We start from the raw sequence: 12,756 nt of genomic DNA, 5'->3' as shown, positions 1-12,756 counted from the left end.
TAGAATTTCAGCAATATATACAGAGCCTAATGTGAGACCTTTGGGAAGGATGCTTTAAAGGCACTAAAAGATTATCTCTGACATTGAAAATGCCTGGTCTCTTGTCCTTGCCTTTTAGACCCTCTGCGTTCAAAGGCGTCGCCTCTGGAAGGACTGACTAGAGTGATATGCTTATAGCTCCATTTGCAGACTTTCTTATAGGTTCATAAATGGAGACTAGAAGGAGGAGGGAAAGGAATAAAATTTAATAACTGAATAAAAATGTAAATAAAGATTTGCCTAAAATTACTTGTCCAAGAAATAATTCTCCCTCCCCCTTAAGCTAATACTTTGATAAGCTCAGTACAGTGATCCTGATTTGGAGCGTGACCTTTGAAAATGCTCTCCAGCTTGATTAAAGATGTATTAAATTTGTTTAAATAAACCTCGTTGTAATGGCACATCATTTGTAAGAAGCTATTAGGGGGCTGGAAACTGTGCTGCTGTATTTGCATGAAAATGTGCCCTGCTCCAATTGAGGATCTCTCCTGAATTAACTGCAAAGAGAAAGTGACACTTTCATAATTTTTTCTGACAAAAAAGAAAGAAAAAAAAAACTTTATGCAAAGCTCTGCAAGAGAGCAGAGAACTGCATGTCAATAACAGAGCCAAAGATAGAGCCAGTGCTCATTCAAACCAGCATTCTTGCTCTTCTCAAGAAATTTGCTTAAGTGCAATCTATAATATTTATCTGCCAATTAGTTTACTTGAACAATAGCTTCATTTTTGAGGCTGAGTGTGTGAGCACATCACAAATAGTTTGAAAGGAACCAGATCTATAAAGATGTCCAAAAGAAAGTAGTATTATCATGCGTTATGTATGACTTAAACATCTCATCACTAGAATCCCCTCCCAGGTTTTAATTAGGTGTAATCTCTGCATAGGTAATATTCATTGGGTTTGTGAGGTACTAAACAACCCAGAACCCTCCTGTACCATTACTAAATGAAATATACTTATTCTTAGGTGTCCTTCACAGGATTGGTTCCAGTATCCCATGAACAATATCTGCAGATATTCAACCCCCTAATATAAAATAGCGTGGTATTTACTTTTACCTACATCCTCCCATATACTTCCAATAATATCTAGATTGCACACAATTCCAAATACAATGTAAATACTATGTAAATAGCATTTTGTGCTCCTTCTTAGCCTTTGAGGGATTGCTTTGACCACTTAATTGCTTCCCACTTCCAACCAGTATTTTCTATTTTCTATTTACAGAAGACACAGACAAGGAGACACAGACACAGACAATTAATAAAATTGCCAGATGTATTGTAACACCTGCTAATGGCTCCCAAATGAGTTGCCCCTGTGATGAAAGAAGACTTTTCCTTTAAATTGAATTTTAAAACCTTTTTTTTGCAGGTTTTGGTCTACCTGCTAATTTGCAAGAACTACAGCCTCTTTCTAGTCATCGTTTTCTTGTCTTGTTAGGTGCAAAGAAGATGATTGTTACCTTAGCATCATCCTGATGTCCCTTTTAATTTGTTGTTGGAATTTTGCAATTTAGCTTGTTAGCTGAACATTGCCACCAACTGCATAGTATAGACTGGGCGGTATAAATGATAACAGAAAAGTTGGAGGCCACCCAGAGGTACCTTGGAAGAAATGTCTGGAAATCTATTCCTGAAAATACAGCCCTGAAAACCCTATGCAGTATAGTTCAATTCTAATCCCTAAATTAGAATGGACTCCACATGAACTGCTATGCAGTATAGTCCTTTTTGCTGAGGTGTTTACCATCAGATCTTATCCTAGAATTAACAATTTTACACCACTTTAAGGAACTGTAAAGCTACTCCTGTGGAAACTCAGAGAACTACTCTGTTTTAAGTTTTTTGTATTGATAGCTTTTACTCTTAAAAAAAAAAAATCTCAAAATAACCTTAAAAATGAAATATTATTCCTATAATTATAAACTGAGGCTTAGCAACTGAAGTGATAGCACATCATTAGTGAAGGAGGAAGTGTGTTTTCAACTTAAGTATGTGTGACTCCAAGGTTCATGCCGTTTTATTACACTAACTTTTACTTGAATTCATCATCTGGGCTAAATTAAAGGACCCAGTCATGAGGAATGATCAACAACATTGCTAGTTCAGAAGTATGTCCCAAATAAATTAGTCCAAGAAACTGGCCTACATGAAAAACATGGCATCAGGATTGAAGGAAGACTCATTGACAACCTGACTGTTTAATGACACAGCCTGTGTGCTGGAAGTTAAGACAAGTTGAAGCACTTATTAATGAAGGTCTTCAGTATGGATTACATATCAACATAAGGGAAACAAAAATACCACAGTTGGACCAATAAGCAATATCATGATAAAATGAGAAAAGATGGAAATTGTCAAGGATTTATTTTACCTAAATTCATAAACAATACCCATGGAAACAACAATCTGTATTTATATTTACAGTCAAATCTGCTGCAAAAACTTCTTTAAAGCTTTGGAAAGCAAAAATATCAATTTGAGGAACAAAGGGGGCCTGACCCAATCCATGACACTCTCAATCATCTCTTATACTTGGAAAAGAAAAGCTGGATCACAAGGAAGACCAAAGAATGGATGTCTTTGGATTATGGTGCGATGAAGTATTTTGAATATACCACAGACTCCTAGAAGAATGAACAAATCTGTCTTGTCAGAAGTATAGACAGAATATTCTTTAGGAGCTAGGGTAGCAAGACTTCATCTCACATACTTTGTGCATGCCATCAGGAGAGACCAGTCCCTAGAGGAGGACATTATGCTTGGTAAAGTACAGAGTCATAGAAAAAGCAGAAGGCTTACAAAGAGATCGATAGATACAGTAGCTACAAAAAGAGCAGCGATGATGAGGATGGTGCAATACGAAGCCGTGTTTCATTGTGTTGTACGTGGAATCACTGTGAGATGGATATGACTCAGTGGCACCTAACAACAATAACACCAAATAGTCTATTCATGTGGAGAGATGATTCTCCTATCCTGGACAGTAATGTTCAGAAAAGAAGAACTGTAAATTTGTTGGAAATAATTTCAAAACTCTTTTTGTACCCCTTAATTTTCTTTATAGACTATTTCATTTCTGGTTAAGTAATTTTATAGATAGTACATTTTAGCATTGAAACTTATTTCTTAAAGTCCTAAAAGAATGTAATTTGAAATTGAATATAGTTATCAAATTATTATGTAGTTTCTTTTATTAAAATAGATTATGATTTTGAAGTGATTTTTTTCTACTTTCTAAATTTGCTCTGAAGCAATTCTAGAAGGAGCACCCAATGTGCAAATAAAAAGAGTTCAAAACTGCAACGTACATTTTTAACCTACAAAACAGAAAATTCATAGACGGTGCATGCAAGAAGTGCGACTAAAGCAGATGGACACTAGAACAGTTGATCATTTTACTGGTAATGTCAACATGATTCTGGATGTTTCCAGACTCTGGCACTCAACTTGAACTGTCCTTTTAGGATTTGTATTTTGCTTTTCCAGTTTCATTAGTGGCACAAACATGATTCAAATCCCTGAAGAATTCACTATAGTCAAGGGCATATCCTACAACAAACTTGTCTGGAATTTTAAAGCCAACAAATTCTAGTCTGTAGCCAACACTTTGAGGAGTCCTTTTCACCAGCAATCTTGCAACCTTTACCATTGTATTATACTTCTTGAACAGGGAAAGCAGGGTCTGCATTGTTTTGCCAGTACCAATTATATCTTCAAAAATCAAGACATTCTTTCCAGTCAAAGTTAAGAAATCATCTCCACCAATTACACTGATGTTCCCTCTTGACTGGTCATTACAGTAGCTTTTAGTCTGATGAAATCTACAGTCATAGGAATGGCTGTATCACTATTTCTGCTCAGTGACTTGATATAATCCAGCAGGTCAGCAAATAATTTATGGCCCCTCTTGAGAACACAGAGGGCTACAATGTAGTGGCCTCCATCTCTTTCATCACATCATGAGCACACAGCTCAGTCCTGTCCATAATTAGGCCATGAGGAATGAACCCCTTTTCCAAATCCTCCACATAAAGCCTAGGTATACAAAACAAATCTAGGTCATAGCCGGGTTCCTCATCATTAATTACAACTCTGGGGCCATGAGTAAATATATCAGAGCCATCCAACTCAGCCTTAGTGCAGGCAGACTCCTGGAAGCAGGCTGAGGAGAAAGTCAACCATTTCTTTTCTTTCTTTCTTTTTTTAATGTTTTATTGTGAATTATGCAATAGTTTACATGGGAGAACATTAATTTTAAATTCATCCTATCATATATAGTTTCATTACCATGGTTACAATCTCCTCCATGCATCATCAAACAACCAAAAGGTATACCCCACAAACCTGCCCCTCGGTCATCAGCACACAGCTTCTCTCCCTCTCTAGATGTAGAGTCCCTAACCACTCCATCTCTCCAAGTAATCATCTCTGCCTTCATCTCTGGCATCACTGTTTCTCTGGGTAGGGTCCCACACTCCCCTCTTCTACCTTGATGGTCCCAGGGACCCCCGCTCCTAGACTGCAAAGTAAACCACTCCCCTTCTTTTGCCACAAAACATCTGCCTTACATTTCCAACCCTCACAAACAGTCCTGATAGCGATTATTCACTATTGTACCATAAGAGTCCTATCCACATCTCCTTTCACCAGCCTAGAAAGATTGGATACTACTCAGTGGAGATTCTACCTTCCTCCGTGCTCTCTGGATCTAGGCTCCCTCTTGAAAGCTTGTAAGCCAGTCACTTCTTGCCTTTGTAGTGCCCTCCCCCCATTTTGGGTAGTCAATGTCCAAGTTGGCCATCCCTGTGTACCCTGTGTACCGAGGGGGTGGGAATGATCCACGCTGTAAAGATTTGTTCCCTGTTTTGAGCTACTGCATCCATAGGTGTAGGTCAAGTTCATCAAATTGTATCATCCAGCCATTGAAGCCAGATCAAGTGGGTATTATCTGCAAGTGTGGGTGTTTTTGTGCATATGCCCTTGTTTCTTGTCAGCTGGATGCTTCACTATTAACTCTAGTCCTCTGTGGCTATGTCACTGACTCTGGGCCCAGGATTCCCCAGGTCTTGCCATACTGCTGGACAACCAGGTCTTCAACCAGGTTCACAGGGGTCTATTGAATGTGATAGGGCTTAGTTTGGAAATTCATTGCTGATTTTCCCTCACTTCCCCTTATTGGTGACCAGTGTGGTCACCAGTCAGACCACATGCCTGCTCGTGTATTCCCCTTGAGCCTTACTCTTAGTCTTGGAAGGGGGTTTGTCCTGAGGGGACCCGACCACTTGCCTTGATGTCTCCTAGGTGAGCAACTTGCCTATTCTTGTAGTAGTCAGTTGGACTACCATTATTATTTTGTATTTTTCCTGCCAGTCTTTCTTTCAAGAAATATCTTCTGTTCTTCTAGCTGTACCAGGCTAGTCTGCTTGTCCTTTCAAGTGGAAATTTCCCACCTCAGAAGATACTGGATGGGGTTCAGGATTCCACCTACAGTCTTATACAATGCAGAGGCTCTGCAGGAAGCCTCCTTCACTGGGCAAGTTATAGCCCCCTTTTAGGTATTCAAATCAGTTATAGGCAGATGAGGGACTTAGATGCTTTCTATGGTTATATTTCTGGCTATTCCTTTCTCTTCTCCTCAAGTATCTATTTTACAATGCTATGCAAGGGAAATCAAGATTCAAAAGACAGTCAAGCATCTCAACATTATTTCTCTCCTTTTACCCAATCAACCTATGCCTCAATCCCTTTATCCCAGAGCCCTATTTTTCCAAGGTTGTGCATACATCATTATTTACCTCTGTCCCACTTAGCCCATGCAAACCTGCCTAATTGTTCTCTCATCCGCCTTCTTCTTCCATGCTCCTCCCCCTTCTTGTGTATTGACTCCCTCCCCAGCACCCAAACCATCCTGTGTCTATTTCCTGTGCTCCACCATCAACCATTTCTTTTTGATTCAGTGACTCTGCATATTTCTTCCATCTGTTTTAATGCTATCTGCGTTATTCAATATTTTACACACAGAATCCTTCAATATTCAGTAGTTCAAGTAGAGGTTTGAATTTTTTCTTCAGTTCCTTCAGCTTGAGAAATGCTGATGTGTTCTTCCCTTTTGCTTTTCTAATTCCAGTTCAATGTATATTTCATTATAATATTTGACTTTGTCTTCTTGGGCTGCCCTTTGAAATTGTTTGTTCAGGTCTTTTACCTCCACAATTCTTCCATTTGCTTTATCATATCTACATGGGAGTAATAGTTTCAGGGTCTCTTCTGACATCCATATTGGTTTTTTTGTTTTGTTTTGTTTTGTTTTTCTCTTTCTTTCTAATGACCTTTTTCTATCTTCCTGTATGATATTCTGTTGTCATCTCACAACTCTTCTGATCTTTAGTCATTAATGTCTAATTCATCAAATCTGTTCTTTAGATGATCTGTAAATTCAGGTTGGATAAGTACAAGTTCATATTTTAGCTCTTGTGGATTTGTTTTAATTTTCTTCAGCTTTTCCTGAACTTGCATATGACAATTGATGGTCTATTTCACAGTCCACCCCTGGCATTGTTTTGGCTGATGATGTTCACATAGAATATTGAAAGCACCATGTACTGCCGGAAGAACAAACATATCTTTTTAGAAAGAAATACATCCAGAATCCTCCTTTTAAGCAAGGATGGTGAAACTTTTCTCCCTCACTTTGAACCTGTTGTCAGGATGGGCCAGTCCCTGGAAAAGGATCTTCATATTTAGTATAGAGAAGGGTCAATGAAAAAGAAGACACCCAATGAGATGCATTGTCACAGTGGCAGCAGCAATGGGTTCAAACATAATAACACTTAGGAAGATGACACAGGATAGGACAGTGTTTTGTTCTTTGTGCATAGTGTTACTATGTGTCTGAGCCCACTTATGGGTACGTAACAACAAGAAAGAAAGAAATGATGATAAAGGGAGTAATTGTCTTTATTCTCATTCTCTTTCTCATTGTTCTCTTTCCAGGAGTATCATGGTCATCTTTGTTAGGAACTGATTAACATTGGTCAAAGAGTATGATTTTTATGTGAGCTAGCCTGGGAACTTTATTCCTTTACTCCTATAGAAAAATAGGTTACTAGTGGCAAATACCATCACAGAACTGTCAAACTATATCATACTCTGTTTTCCCTATTATGATGCCTTTTGTTGGAAGCTATGTTACCCACTTCAAATACCAGCAAGATCACTCATGGTGGACAGGTTTAACGGGAGCTTCCAGACTAAGACAAAATAAGAAAATAACCTAGGAATCTACTTCTGAAAATTAGCAAGGAAAACATTATGGACTTACTTACATCAGGAGGACATTCTGTTTTATACAGAAGAAGGCTAATGAGAGCATAGCAGACCCTTGATGATATGGATTGGTACAGTAACCACACTGATAGACTTGAGAGTGCTTGAGATCATGAGAGTGATGTGGGGTTGACTGGGCAAGGACTTGTGATACTGTACCTAAGGGCACCATGAGTTGGAGTCAACTGCACCACTGCTAATAATACCAAATGACAAACAGCTGATGTACAAATAAACATTTGGAACATGTATACATTGACTTTCAAGTTTTACTATATTTCTGTTACCATTTACAACAAAATGCATTTTAAAACAGCACTGACATGTGTTCATCAACTACAGGTTGTTGTTGTTATTGCCATGGTGTTTTCAATAGCCTCATATGGATACGAAAGTTGGACAGTGAATAAGGAAGATCGTAGAAGAATTGATGCCTTTGAGTTGTGGTGTTGGAGGAGAATACTGAAAGTGCCATGGACTGCCAAAAGAACCAATAGATCTGTTTTGGAAGAAGTGCAGCCAGAGTGCTCCTTGGAGGCCAGGATGGCTAAGCTTCGTCTCTCCTATTTTGGACATATTGTCTGGAGGAAACAGTTGTTGGAGAAGGATGTCATGCTGGGTAGGGTGGAGGGTCAGAGAAAAAGAGGAAGACCCCCAAGGAGATGGATCAGCCAGGTGGCATCATTGATGGACTCAAGTGTGGCAGCGGTAGTGATGTTGGCCCAGGATCGGACATTGTTTCGTTCTGCTGTGCATGGGATTGGTTCCGACTCGATGGCACCTGACAACAACAACATAGACTTGGTTCTGACTCATAGTGACCATGTATGGGGTTTCCAAGGAGAGGATGGTGACCTTGAACCACTGACCCTGCAGTTCAAACTGACCTGACATTCCAGCACATTATGCTACAACACCACACCTGGAGAGTTAATAATAAGAAAACAAAACCAGAAATTTTAGTGTAAAGACACCCAATGAGATGCATTGTCACAGTGGCAGCAGCAATGGGTTCAAACATCATAACACAAAGGAAGATGACACAGGATAGGACAATGTTTTGTTCTCTTGTGCATAGTATCCAGACCTCCTTCATATAGCTAATTTTAACTATTATTAGCAAAAAATTTAAATGTGTGATGATATGGAGCTTTTCCACCATTTCTTTAGTCAATTTGATTTAGTCAGTTTGATTTCTGTATATTCCATCTGGTGATGTGTAATGATGTTTTATGTATTTTAAAAATGGTATTTGCAATGAAGAAGTCATTCATCTTGCAAAATTCTATCATGTGATATCCAGCATTGTTTCTACCACCAGGGCCATATTTTCTGACTACTGATCTTCCTCTTTGTTTCCAAACTTTACATTCCAATCACCATTAGTTATCAATACATCTTGATTGAATGTTTGATCCATTTCAAACTGAAGAAGTTGGTATAGTTCTTCAATTTCATCATCACTAATTTTAGTGGTTGGTGCAAAAAAATTGAATAATAGTGGCATTAACTGGTCTTCATTGTAAGCATATGGATATTGTCCTGTCACAGATAGTGTTTGATAGATCATGACATGTTCTTTTTGATGAATGTAATACCATATCTCCTCAATTTGTCATTCCAGGTACAGTAAACCATGTGATTGTCAGATTTTAAATGTTCAATACCAGTCCATTTCAGCTCACTAATACCTAGGATATCAATGCTTATGTGTTTCATTTCATTTTTGACAATGATTCATACCTTGCTCCCTTTATATTATGATTATTAGTGGATGTTTACAGCTGTGTCTCCTTATTTTGAATTGCATCACATCAGAAAATGAAGGTCCTGAAAGTTTGCTCCATTCACATCATCATGGTCAACTTTGAGATGTTAACTTTTCCCAGTCATATATTGAGTGCCTTCTAATCTCAGGGACTTATTTTCAGACACTATATCTGGCAACATGCCAGTGCTCTTCATCATGTTTCATTATTCAATATCCTCGTGCTGACAGTTTTCCACTACTATCATAAGGTTTTCAGTGACTAAATATATTTGGAAGTCATCTGCCTCTACTTCTTCCTAGGTTATCTTCATCTGGAAGCTCAGATGAAACCTATCCATCATGGATGACCCTGCTAATATTTAAAATATCAGTGGCATAGTTTCCATAATCAGCAATATTCAAGGCACCACAGTGCAACAAATTGACAGAAAAATGGTGAGAAAAGAACATAGTTAAACTCATAGTTGCATTTTCCTATACAGATTCTTAAACTGCATTTTTCTACTATATAATTTCATATCACTCAATTAAAGACCTGAGTTGGTGTTTTCAAAATGAAGAATACCTCCAAAGAAAAGTGCCATATCAATCTGTAACTTTAAGAATTTTTATGTGGAGAAATGTTTTATTGTTTTTCACATCTAAAATTTCTTTTATTTTTTTTTCCTAGACTTGATATAGAAAAAGATAAAAATAATGACTGCACGTGTAAAACATAATGTAGTAAGTGTATTCATTCTGAATAGAGGTTGAGTTAAATTCCTATTACATTATCGTTGGTTCAAATGAGGTATTCACTCCTGTTATAAAACTTCATCAATTTGAAGCTCTGAATCTTCTCATTGCTTTTAAATATTAATATTCCCCTCAAGTGGCATATAACAACAACAAAAAAAATACTAAGGGCACATCTTATTTCTTATCTGCCTAGGTCCCTGTTGTTGTCATTGTTGATATGTGCCATGGTGTAGGTTCCGACTCATAGCGACCCTGTACAGGGTTTCCGAAGCTGTAAATCTTTATGGGAGCAGAAAGCCTAGGTCCCTAGGTGCTACAAAATTTTAATAAATAAAAATGCACACAACCTTGTAACAGAAAGATTAGATGTTCAAATTCACCCAAAGCCATCTTGTAAAAAAAGACCTAGTGATCTACTTCCAAAAACTTTACCATTTAAAAACTATGGTGCACAGTCCTATTCTGAACACATGGACAGAGTTAACTGGACAACTCTGGATTAGGTGGGACACAAATACATGTACTGTCCCTGAGGTAGATGGAGATCCATATAAGGCTAGCTGGTCTTTGTCAGAGATTTGTGGATTTTGACTTTGTTTGTTTGCTTCTCCTGTAAATAAAACCAAAGTATTATCCTTCTGGAACTTTTGCATAAGGTTCCAGAATGTAAAATAATGTTGCTTCCAGTTGGTGTTTGTTTTCTTTTCCTTCCTCACTTCCTTTTAGTTTTAATTGACCATTCCCAGCTGAGATACTTGAGCAGATAGAAACAACCCAGCTCCAAGCTAATTGGTTCATCATGCACTTTATGATAATTTTCATTCTGGATTTTGATTAGGTCAGTATGGGGACTGCTTTGGTCAAAGCATGTAATGATCTGCCTATTAACTCTGAAATAGGGTCTTTGTACTCATCTTATTAGATGCTCAGCTCCTTTAACTCTGCTAACCATGAAATATTATTGGACTATATTAGTGTTCTATGTCGGACTCTAATATTTTCCATATTAATTTGAGTCCTATTTGGCTGAAATTTTTACCTTCATTGGAATCTCATGCATTCATGTAGTTCAAAATGTTGCTCGTTGGCAGATGACATATTATTTCTCTGTAAGAATCATTTGTAGGATCAAATCTTGATACATCTCTAGTATATGAAGTGGGGCATTGCTCTTCTGAACTAGCAAAATAGTTTCAATCACAACCCACCACTTACTAGCTTCTGTTCTGTAACTGATGATTGAATTATGTATTGTCTTTCCCCCTCATTTTCCTCCATCTAGTTGAAAAAATAGTTGAAATGATATATTAAAACACATAGTACAGTGCATACACTGGACATAGTAAAGTCCTCACTTACGGACATAGTAAAGTCCCAAAGACCAGGTTAATATGCGAAAATTGGCATTATGCAGACATGAAAAATGACCCAGTGAGATCACAAAAATAGAAGATAACTGTATCATTATCAAATTACATTGCATAAATGACTCACCATTGAGAATCATGATCCTAACAAGTTGACACATAACCTTAACCTTAACAGTCAGTGTTACACTTACCTTGCACCTCAGCATTCATTACTGCCAGATATCCATTATTAATGTGCAAAATGGTCAAATGGAAGAGTTTTTGCCTAAAGCCAAAATGTATATGAGATAGGTAATGAGATAGCCAATAAGTGAGGAGTAGGTGAATAGGGAAAGTTCAATGAATGCAGCTATACTGACATTATTTTAGGGTTATCAAAGCAGACTTAAATTATTGTAACCATTAAAAGACATACTATTGTAACCATTAAAAATTAAATGGAACACATAAAATCTGTGAGAGAATAATATCCATACGTCTACAAGGAAAATCAGTTAATACTACTATTATTCAAATGTATGCACTAACCATTAAAGCTAGTGATGATGAAATTGAAGAATTCTACCAACATCTGTAGTCTGAAATGGATCAAATATGCAATCAAGATGTGTTGATAATTACTTGTGATTGGAATGCAAAAGTCAGAAACAAAGAGAAAGGATAAGTAGTCAGAAAATATAGCCTTGGTAATAGAAACTATGCTAGATCACATGATAGAATTTTTCAAGACAAATAACTTCTCCATTGCAAGTACATTTTTAAACAACACAAAAGATGACAATACAAATGTACTTCACCAGATGGAATACACAGAAATCAAATTGACTAAGTCTTTAGAAAAAGAAGATTGAAAAGCTCCTTATCATCAGCCAAAACAAGGTCAGGGGAAGACTGTGGAACAGACTATCAGTTGCTCATATGCAAGTTCAGGCTGAAGGTGAAGAAAAAACAAGTCCACAAGAATCAAAATATGACCTTAAATATAGCTCACTTAGATGCAGATATCATCTCAAGAACACATTCGATGAATTGGACACAAATGACTGAAGACCAGAGAGTTATGGGATGACATCAAGCATCGTACAGGAAGAAAGCAAAAGGTCATTAAGGAGACAAGAAAGAAGTAAAAGACAAAAACTATTGTAACAAGATTTTAAAGTTGTGGAGTTAGAAAACCAAACAGGAAGAACATGCTCACCATTTTTCAAGCTGAGGAAACTGAACAAAAAAATTCAAGCCTTGATTTGCAACATTCAAGGACTTTATCAGCCACTCCTCAGAAACCCTTTACAAGATTGTTATAAGTCGGAACTGTCTCAACGGTACTTAACAATAATAACAATGGGCAAGATATTGAGTGATGTCGAAATTATCAGAAGATGATGGAAGGAATACACAGAGTCACTGTATCAAAAAGAAATGGTCAATGTTCAACGATTTTAAGAGGTAGCATATGATCAAGAACCATGATACTGAAGGAAGAAATCCAAGGTGCACTTATGGTAT

The 12,756-nt window shown here is 37.3% G+C and overlaps 1 pseudogene; it reads right to left on the bottom strand.

Annotated features, from left to right (window-relative positions):
• Nucleotides 1-3,505: 3,505 nt before the first annotated feature.
• On the bottom strand, nucleotides 3,506-11,460 carry LOC102816800 (annotated as a pseudogene).
• Nucleotides 11,461-12,756: the final 1,296 nt, after the last annotated feature.

The sequence above is a fragment of the Chrysochloris asiatica genome, unplaced genomic scaffold (genome assembly GCF_000296735.1).
Source record: "Chrysochloris asiatica unplaced genomic scaffold, ChrAsi1.0 scaffold00012, whole genome shotgun sequence".
Lineage (NCBI taxonomy): Eukaryota > Metazoa > Chordata > Mammalia > Afrosoricida > Chrysochloridae > Chrysochloris > Chrysochloris asiatica.
This window is presented reverse-complemented; position numbering and strand designations above follow the sequence as displayed.